General features: G+C 36.7%; 1 long non-coding RNA gene across 1 annotated transcript; it reads right to left on the bottom strand.

The window, feature by feature from the left end:
- Positions 1-3,403: 3,403 nt before the first annotated feature.
- On the bottom strand, positions 3,404-5,955 carry LOC127957681 (uncharacterized). Its single transcript, XR_008153826.1, has 3 exons — positions 5,860-5,955; positions 5,096-5,195; positions 3,404-3,488 (listed from the first exon to the last, which is right to left on the bottom strand). It is a non-coding gene; the product is annotated as an uncharacterized LOC127957681 (long non-coding RNA).
- Positions 5,956-7,951: the final 1,996 nt, after the last annotated feature.

Here is a 7,951-nt window from a genome sequence, read left to right on the forward strand (position 1 = left end):
ATGTTTGCATGACTTTAATGGCTTTACTTTAAACAGCTGGATGTATTTAAGGAGTCTCAGACAACATCCAACACACAGATGTGTAAGTTTGGGAACAAAAGCTTAAAAAATTACACTATACGCTTCTAAAATTAGAGCGGCATGATGATTGGATGGATGGATGGATAGATAGATAGATGACTGAATCTATCGGTTCATTTAGATTATAACATTTTTATAAACCAGATAAAAAACGGATTCATCGAAGCATGGCCCTCATTTAGATGCCCACATAGCATTACACATCGTATTTTGTAATTATACACTGTCTAAATTAATTATACAAAATAGAGTTTAGAAGGTTTTGACTTGGTTGTAATTTAAGTTTTTGTTTTTATTATTATTATTGTAGGGATGTCAACGATTTATTGATGGTCTATTAATTGTCGATAAGAGATGCAATCGATTAAAGCAATCATGGTCGATTAACCTATTTAATGTTAGTCTGCGTGCAGCTCATGAGCAAAACACAAGTGGCTGTGAGTGACGGTATATAAACATATCCTCATTCATAATGTACAAATTAACCTTTTAATGTGATTTAAACTTTAAAAGTACATTAAAATAGAAACAACATAAAATCTGACATTGAGCAACAGTGTGTTTTGCTGCAGCAGCGCCAATGGAAGCGGTTCTCTGACTGCGCAGCAAGCCACACGTGCCACAGTTACGTTTGAGATCATTTTATTTTCAATGAAAACATTGCAATTGTGTTTTTAAATATAACAACGAGCACCACAAAACCATTTAAAGAGGCGCGTTCAGTGGCAGTCAACAAAAATAAAATGATCTCAAACATACGGCACACTCTGATCATAATCACATCTATTCATTTTATAATCCTGCTACTAGCATTATATTCAAATGAAACCCCCTTTAATTTGGGTGAGAAAGCAGTTGCCATACACGTGACTGTTTGCAATAGACACATTTTGCATCATTAAAGGGGTCATACTGCTAAAAAAGAACATTATTTGGTGTATTTAGTGTAATGAAATGTGTTTGTGCGGTTTAAGGTAAAAAAAAACACATTATTTCACATACTATACATTATTGTTTCTCCTCTATGCCCGCCGGTCTGAAAAGCGAGGTGTGCTCTGATTGGTCAGCTATCCAGTGCATTGTGATTGTGTGTGTGTGTGTGTGTGTGTGTGAATCTGTTCAAATGTGTTTATTGATATCACCCTAAATGATCTTCTCAGTTGACTGATTTTGGGCAGATCCTAAATGACCCATGACCTCTGACCCTTCACACCAGCCCTGCCACCTCAAAAACAACTAGAAACAGCTCAATGGCCTCTCTGTCAATAAATAAAGCTTTTGAAATTTTTCTTTTTCTTCCTTTGAGATTAATGTGAGCTTATATTGGTTGTGACTGGAGTCTAAACACACTGCCCCATTTTTAGCATGGCTGTCCCCAAGTAACCCAGAATATGTGTGTGTGTGTGTGTGTGTGTGTGTGTGTGTGTGTGTGTGTGTGTGTGTGTGTGTGTGTGTGTGTGTGTGTTTGACGTTGTACATATAACAACCCCTATTATTCTGGTCCTGCTCGGCATTTGTGAGGAATGCTCTGTCTTTCTGTTGTGGTGTGTGTGTATGTGTGTATATGTGTATGCATCTGTATCTGTTAATATTGTATTTGGTCTCTGTTGTGGTGATTTAAACTTTTCGCAGCAGTTTGTGCTTCCTGATGGTTTCCGTCCTTGTTGATGTCTGTGTGGGTGTGGGTGTTTCTTTACACGGGAATGTAATTCCCTCTGTTTCTAAAAGAGTTTGGTTCACCCTGGGGTTTGCCGACTGAGAGAGTTCCAGACAAACATCATTGTCTGTGAACAGGCAATGATCTGTCATTAAGCATGGAGGTTGAAAGGTCATGAGTGAGTGTGTGTATATTTTGACAAGGTCTCCTGTTATCACTCCACTGAAAGCGCTCCTCTGAATAAAAGCAGTTTGGATGTTGTATGTTAAAATAATTTAAGCACAGCTGTGTGGATGTATTTGATCATTTGTTTCCTTTGACGAAACCTTCGTCCATTTGGTGAGGCAGGGAAAAAAGAAGGAAAGATGAGTGAAAGCTTGACTAAACAGGACAATCTATCTCGGTGCCTGTGATATGTGAACCTCCCTGTGGTTTGAGATGAGAGCAGAGGCTTGTGTTGTTTTTGGAGTCATTACCAGCATATTCTTGATGGTCCTTTGAGAATCGTATGAAACGTTGTTCTCAATAATGTAATCCATATGTGATAACATGCTCATAATCTAAACCTGCTCTAATCTGAATGTGTGGACGTGCACATCTGTATAGGGTGTGTTTGAAAAGAGACTGATCCAGATGAGGCTGGAGTAAGAGTGATGTAGGTGACATTCACAATCATAGATAGATTCTTTTATTTCTGTGCTCTTGTACCCTCCTAATTCCTTGCTCAAGAGTTTTGTTCTCTTCTTTACAGTTTTTAAATGTGAGACTATGAAGTCAGTATTCCCGTCAGAATCGAACAGAACCTTCATGATTTTCTTTATATTACAGATTAATATTCCATATTGTGCACATTTTTAATTAAACCGGTTTCCTCGTGTTAATATCTCATTAATAATCAGCGAACTGTGTAAATTAATAGTGGATTGATTCAGAGATGCAGGTTCTAGTTACAATTATGACTTCTTTGAAGTGAAATTATATATTTTGGTTCATATCTGTATTGGTTGACTGATTCAAGCATTCTTTTAAAATGATTTAAGAAACGTAAATTAATTAAGTGGGACTTTTATTTTGACAGTGCAGAGAAGGCAGCCCCTGAGAGCAGATGGACCAGAGCTCTATTTACTATTATAGTATAGTAAACACTATAATAGTATGTTTAACAATATACTCTCTGAATTTCAAAAATACACATATCATCTAAACAAATCATTGAAACAAACAGTTAATTCCACAAATATCTCTAACATCAGTGAATCCAACTGTTAGATCTTCTAAAATGTCCATTGTATCCTATATAAATATGTGTGCACTCGCTATTCCTGAATGTTAGTCCATGTGAAATTGTGTATGATTCAAGCCTTGATGTGAATGAGCAACTTAAAACTATTCTACACTATGTCCAGTTTACCACTATGCTATATTTATGTTGTCCATTGTGTACTGCTGAATGTAAAATTTAGGTCTTTATTTGAGGATGTTTGATTCCCAGAGCATACAGATTTAAAAGAGTATTGAATGCACTGTTGGTTACTGCCATAATAAGATTACAGAATCAAGAAGTTGCTGTATACATTGTTTATTTTAAAGAGTTTTTAACAACTTCAAAATAATTATCTTAATTAAAAAAAAAACTGATTTAAATTTGATTTCAATTTATTTATATCCAAACATTTTAATAACTATTAAGTAACTATTAGAAGTAATAATAGTAGTAGAGCTCCCACCCTGCTCTCTAAAACACTGGCATCTGCAAAAAAAAAAAAAACATATGTGGGTCAACCAATATACTTTACTTAAGGTACCTCAGTAAACTTTCCATTCATACTGTATATTTAGACCACCTTCTGAGATGGTCACTTTGACAGGAAATTAAATGTAAATGCAATGGTTGACCTCTTGCTATAAAAACACTGCGTACATCGCTAGGGGCTTCACTTACATGTTCATTAATCTGTTCTGTTGAACAATATGCTGTTTTACATATGGTGACATTTGAGTGAGGCTGACAGTAATGATATGAATCTTAAATCGGATGGCGTGCCCTTTGAGATTATATCATTGATTTATGACGGCTTAGATGATTGTTCATGTTTTTCTAGTTAGACCGATGCCCTGAAGAAATCTGGAAATGAACATGAATTTGGATAAAAAAGGGCGTTTCTCTGGTGTATAAATATGTAGGGCCTAGGGCTGTTCGATATATATCATCTACGTTATTATCGTAATTGTTGTTTAAGCGATATGCGATTTGACATTATCGAGTATATCGCAAAAACACACACGAGAGTGCACGCAAACACTATGAGACACATCTAGTGTTCATGCTTTCCAAATAGTTTCAAACAAAGCCTCAACAGTCTCTGACCAACACACGACGGTTGCCTTGTCCAAATACCCACACTTGCAGTCTTTGCACTTGACCACTTGACTGCTTATATGATGGATTTTCTTGTATTTTGCCCAAGTGTTCAAATGTGAGGATGAAGACCACAAAAGTGTCGAACGTTTGTTTACATAGCTTTATTTTTATTTTAAATAATTTTCATTTTAATATCAAATTCTTAAATGTCTGTTCAGTAGTCAATATAACATGACACATTTTAATTTGTAGTGCTTCTAATTAAGTGATTAACAACAGTTGCAAATGATAAATATCACCACTACTCATCTTTGCACCAATAAAGCATGCAAAAGGTTTCTGTGACTTCTTGCGAGATCTTGGCAAAAAGTATCACGATTTATAGCAACGAATAACGGTATTGGAGTGTGGATTTAGTGTGCTTTAAGAGCACTGTGCTTTGGCATTTTTAAGACCTGGGACAGTCTTGCGCATTTACTTCCTGTCGCATGCACTCTCACTTTCTCAAGTGGCCAAGACCACAAGTGTGGGTATTTGGCAGGTGTTTCGTTAATGAATTTGTTGAATGAATGAATGACTCAATGACTCACTCATTCAGTAAATTGTCGCCACCTACTGGTGATTTTAGGTTTATATTTAAAGTGTGTTTTCCCTTTTTTCCACAATTCATTTCAGATTTCACTATTGAATAATTTGTTATCAAAACATTATTTTTACAATTGTAACTGCAGGTTAACCGCATTCATGTCCTGCATTAAACAGTCTGCAAATGCATTTAAACAGATGCTTCAGATGCAGATTCTGTGCCACCTCGGCATAGCAACACATTTTGTTGATACTGATTTCATTTGATTTATAACTGCCCTTAAGAGTCTTACGATAAAAATTTAGGTTTTTGATTTAATGTAAGACTTTGACACAAAATAAATTAATTAGGTCAGAAAAATGGTTAAAATGGCCATAAAAGGTAAAAAAATATATATTTTTATACTTACTGGAAAATTAAATTTCTGTTACTCATTCAAAATAATGAAAAGACAGAATATGAAGAATATCAAAAGCTTTCAGAGTCAGCAGTCCACAGTAGTCCTAAACCTGTCAAAAAACCAGCACAAAAGTGACACAAAACACACTCAGCAAAATATCCTCTAATAATCGTTATCAACAAAATTCCAGAAAAAATTTATATCACTTTTTCATTATTGCATGCCTTGGCCCTATGAAATGATTGCTATTGAAAGAGAGGCTTTGTTAGAGTAAAAGTGTTGTCATCCATTTGATAAAGGTATCATGACGTCATGAGTTAGCAATGGTTAAAAAAAAAAAACTATCAGTGATTTTTATAAATGCATTCATGCATGCTCACAAAACACTGTCTATCTCTCCTCATATTGTTCTTTCTTTCTCTCCTTCCCTTCTGTCCAAAAGCTGTATGTTCATTTGATTGCTCGTCAAGCTGTTGAGCAGATGACTCTCTCTCTCTTTCTCTCTCTCACTAGCCTCTCTATCTCTTGCTCTCTCCGTTTCATGTGGTTTGTGGTTTGTCCCAAATTGGAATTGTTTAAAAGCCACAACACAGAGCCCTTTACACCAGGCAAAGCAAAGGAGGGGGGAACAAAGTCAGCGATAGAGCGAATAAATCAAGAGAGCAGGTGGAGAAGAGTATGTGCCAAATTGCAGACAGGTGCGGCCCAGCCTCGACACCAAGCCCTCGACAGATTCACCATACACTCACTGTGCTCGCATGTAAAATACTTACCACTTGATCAGCACGGCTCTTTCTGAGCACCTGACAAGCCTGCAATGGCATCATCTACCCATTCAGGTCAGGGGTCAGGACAGCAGCTCTCTAACTGGAGGAAGAACAATAAAGTACCTGGTATTGATTTTCGGGTATTTCTTCTCTCTGCGATTGGTTGCTTAAGTGATGCCTTTTGGCACTTTTCTTTTTAAGTTGGATGTCTTGAAAACATATATAATATGAAACTTTAAAGCATTTTCCCAAGGTTTCCTGTGTCCCATAATGCCTTAAGAGGAAAGAATGTTTCTTTTTTTAAGGTGTTTTAATGAAGCCATTAAAGTCTGGCATTAACAACACAAAATGTATTGAAAAGGTGGAGCAGCGGCTCCAGCATTGAACACGTTCCAGGCACATGTGTGCGCTTGTATATGCGTGATCATATGCACACATTTCTCCTGAAAGGCACTAGATCACATGTTAAATTATTGTTTGTTCTAAAGAGCCAGACTGATGATGGTGTGAATGTACGGGTGATCCTGATAGCCAGAGTTGGTGGGTGGGTGTTTGGAGCTGAAATCATCTGGCATGTTTAAAAAGAGTGTCAGAGAACTAAGTGACATCTCCAAAATTATACATTCATAAACATTATTTATCAGTCTTTGTCTCTCTTTAAAGGAACAATTCACCCAAAAATTTACATTCTGTCATTACTCATCCCGTTGTCATTCCAAAACCATACGAAACTGTTTTTCTTCAGAGGAACACAAAGGAAGAAATTCTGGGGACTGTCCTGGTTGCTCTAATGATCGTATCCCATGCAATAATTTCGTTTGAGAAACATCCTGAAATGTGAGTCATTATGTACTATATGGGTTATATAATAGCTCATAAGCTTTTATTGTAACTGGAACACTGAGCTACAGAATTGTGTCGAACCGATTCTAGAATCTGAATCATTCAGACCTGTTTTGTGACGTAGAGCAACTGTTTCATTGAAAAGATATGACTAAAAAGAATGATTTATTCACATCTACTTTTGTCCATCCATCCATCTTTCTTTCTACCATCTTTCCTTCTACCTTTCTTTCTTTGATTTCTTTTTTTTCCTTCTGGTGTGACCTATTTTTTTTACCAACATTAGATACTTAGCAAAGCATTTGTGTCCTTACTTTTTTGATTTGGGCTGGTGCTCTCCATTCAGTCATACACTGTAAGCCTGCTGTCAAATCTCTGAAGAAAACCAAATGTGTTTAAAATGAGACCTGTATGGAACTTCAGAGTCTAAATGGCCATGCAATGGATTGTAATAAAACAACATTGTATAGAAAGTTGGATTGTTCTATACTCACTGGAGTATAATCAAAGCTATTTGCTCAGTATTGTTGCCACGTCTGTTGGTGCTATTGTATTACATCCATTACTCATGATTTCATGTATTACTCATGAATTCATTACCAGACCTCATCTGTGTGTATGTATACTGAGATTCCAGTGTTACACAAAGGTTAATTTTCTCTAGTTTAAAGCCAGCTCTTGTGACTCACGCCACAAACATGAGAATGAGAAGGATAAATATGGAGGGAAAAGTATCAGAGAAAAGAAGTAATGAGAAAAGGATTGAGGGAAAACAAAAATAGGAGCGAGAAAGACATTCATTCTTCTGTGCGCTTGATGAGCCAAGCCTTTTGTTTGAAGCTGTCATAGTTTGCATACAACACAGCACAACACACGCTGAGACGTGTAATCCTTCAGAAATATGTGAAGGCCTCTGTGATCTCTTGCTTACATGTTTTCCGTCTTAATTTTGGGATAAATATTTGTGATGTATGCGTACATGTCTGTGTGTGTGTTGTCCAAGCCGCAAGAGTTTGTTACCGATGACCAGGTCCACATGGGATCTGTGTGCACAGAGCTCCACAGAAAGCGCCGCAGATTTCCACAAAAGCTTGACACATTCCCCACCCCGTGCATGTTTGTGAATTAAATGTTTTGGATAATGGGATTATGCTTTCAGCTACCAGTATGAGTTTCGTCATTTTTGTTGTCGTCTGTGCAGAGTTCCAAAAAATCCACAAAGAAAATGCAAAAGCAGCCTTTAGGTTCTGGTAGT

This window comes from Carassius gibelio, chromosome B5 (assembly GCF_023724105.1).
Source record: "Carassius gibelio isolate Cgi1373 ecotype wild population from Czech Republic chromosome B5, carGib1.2-hapl.c, whole genome shotgun sequence".
Classification (NCBI taxonomy): Eukaryota; Metazoa; Chordata; class Actinopteri; order Cypriniformes; family Cyprinidae; genus Carassius; species Carassius gibelio.